Here is a 2,905-nt window from a genome sequence, read left to right on the forward strand (position 1 = left end):
CTACCACCTTGAAAAAGCTAATGTTCTTTCTGACAACAGTACGGATTTAGGAAATGTAGTTCTGCTGCAGATATTTTAACGGTCATCTCTGAACGCATATACCATGCACTGGATAAGGCGAGCAAAGCCAAGGCTCTAGCCCTTAATATAACCAAGGCCTTTGAAAAAATCTGGCATGAAGGACTGCTCATGAAAATCAAATCATATGGTATAACTGGATGAATACAATTAGATCCTTCTTAGACAATTGGACCATCCAGGTTGTCATTGATGGACGTTTATCCAAGCAGCATAACATTAATGTGGGAGTGCTTCTGGGGTCGATTCTTGGACCATTATTATTCATCAATGAGCTCCCCGATAATATTCAGTTCAAGATTGGTATATTTACTGATTATACAATACTCTATAACATGCATGAAGGAAGAATGGATGTACACAAATCCTTAGACGTAGTGGAATGGGGATGCAAATAAATGGTAACATTTAATGCTAGTAAAATTAAGCTTCTCTCCTTTAAAAATTACAAAAAGCTTCTCCAACCACCGGTATTCATGACAAGTAACACCCTATCTGAGAATTCTTCCTTCAAACTCCTCGGCTTAACATTCACAGGAAATATGAACTGGAATAAATATATTTAGGACATTGCAAAGATTGCTGCAAGGAAGGTGAGTTCCCTCTATCGTGCTAGAAAACTGCTCACACCTGAGAGTATTTTGTACTTCCGCAAGGCTACCATTTGTCTATGCATAGAGTATTGGTGCCACATCTGTGCTAGTCTCCCCCCCTTGGATGGGGTCCAAAAAAGGGTCTCCACTCTAATAGGTCCCACTGTGTCAACTAGGCTCCAACTCCTGTCCCATCGCCACAATGTTGTATCCCTGTGCATGTTTTACAAGTATTTTAATGGAATGTGCTCTGATGAACTCATTGTACTTGTACCCCCTCGATGTACATATCCCTGACATTCCGCTTAGCAACAAAATCACACCCCTTCACTGAAGTCACTAAGTGTCAGAAGGTTTTCTACTCTAATAGCTTCTTTCCTCAAATGGCTAGAATTTGGAATTCCTTTCATGCTATCTGATTCACAAACTGTAAAGAAATGATATTCTATTTTTAGTTATCTGCCCCTGCAGATTTAATGCAGAAGTTCAAAGGCAACGTAAACCAACATCTTAATCTTTCTTAGGCATGGTGCCAATTAGTAACCCCTTACCTCTAAGTGCCAATTAGTAACCCCTTACGTCTAAGTGGCTATATGCCTTGTTTGGGGGTGAAGGTGAGTAAAAAAAAAAGGTCACATATAGGTGAATTGAATTTTTTGCACATTCAAAACTGACTTTGTGTCTAACTTTTCCCTCGAAAAATCAAAAAAAAGAAAAAAGAAACTATACAAGATGAAGGTCGCCAAGGGCAGATAACTGTACATGAAAAATCATTATTTTTACTAAATAACTTGAAATAAATAATATATATAGCGCAAAAATTATATAAAATATGTGGAGGGATATTCTATAATAATCATGCAGGTGTGGGTATTAGATCCAAATGAAGTTTTATAATAAAAATATTTAATCAATACGTAAAAGCAGAAAGATGGATGCCACATATGAATGAATGGATGTAAGTATGCGTATTCACGTCGGCACTTAAGTTGTGCTTGCACAGTGGTGATACCATAGCCATTCAAGATTTACCGGCGCATGGTTATTGCTAGTTGTAACCTATTCCTAATATCTCACGATTACGCCTGCTGGATGCCAACCGCAATTCCTGCACACCTCTGAAGAGGTGAAAAATACAATCTAAAAGCAGACTAAATATAATATACAACTGAACTTGATAAAATGAAAAAGTATTTTGATAATAATGTACATGACTAACATAGGAATTTACAAAACACAACGGTGCGTTTAATCGGGACAGTTTTTGTTAAGATACATAAATTGTGAATGTTTTTAGGGAAGAGAATCACCAGTGAATGGAAAAATTACAGAATGACCTTGGTGTCATAATGACATGTGACGAAATGTAGACTTGGGGAGATTCTAGGCAGTTGTTAGCTGGACATCAGGGAAAATGGACGACTCAAAAAAGGGTCTCTCCATGGCGTAGGGGGTGGCGTCATTTCAGGCAGCCAAGATGTAAGAACGTGTAATCTCTGAAAATGCCAGACAGATCATGAAAATACATGTTCGTAAATAATTCAGGTATGTGTTGTGTTATTTACATCTGTTAAAAAGAACTGTTTGTCTACAACTGTTTCGATATGTCCACGTCAATCGTTTCCTGTTAAAAATGTTGCATAAATGTTAAAAAAAGGGTCAAAATTAAAAAGAATTGACCTTTGCGCTCTCTAGCAAACTACTTAGTCAATTTTTGGTCTAAACATTTGAAATTTTACATAACGGGTATTCAGACATAGGGCAAGCTTTTTAATCGGTTTTTGGCCGAAAATGTGGCTGCCAAGGGGTCAAAATACAAAAGATTAGACCTTTGCGGTGACTAGCAAGCTATTCAGCCACTTTTGGGTCTAAGCATTTGAAATTTTACATAAAGGGTATTTAAACATGCAACAAGCTTTTTAATAAGTTTTTAGGCGAAAATTTAGCAGCCAAGAGGTCAAAGTTTGAAGAGTTGACCTTTGCAGACTCTACCAAACTTCTCTGCCAAGTTTGGATCTAAACACTTAAAATTTTGATGTAGGTTACCTGGACATGAGTCAAACTTTTTAATACATATCCACAAAGTTATGAACCATACATAGGGCCCGAACACAGCTGAGTTGAACTGCTAGTTAATAAAATAATACAGCTGCTAAATTAACATGACTATCGAATTTAAGAAAATATTTGAATCTAAGAAAATATATATTTGCTGTACACCTCCGAAGAGATGA

At 36.9% G+C, this 2,905-nt stretch overlaps 1 non-coding gene across 1 annotated transcript; it reads left to right on the top strand.

Moving 5' to 3' along the window:
* Window positions 1-1,662: 1,662 nt before the first annotated feature.
* LOC145284343 (U4 spliceosomal RNA) lies at window positions 1,663-1,798 on the top strand. The gene has a single exon (XR_013868813.1). It is a non-coding gene; the product is annotated as a U4 spliceosomal RNA (small nuclear RNA).
* The last annotated feature ends 1,107 nt before the right edge of the window (window positions 1,799-2,905 follow it).

Source organism: Euprymna scolopes, chromosome 8 (genome assembly GCF_053919585.1).
Source record: "Euprymna scolopes isolate OS-2025 chromosome 8, ASM5391958v1, whole genome shotgun sequence".
Taxonomy (NCBI): Eukaryota; Metazoa; Mollusca; class Cephalopoda; order Sepiida; family Sepiolidae; genus Euprymna; species Euprymna scolopes.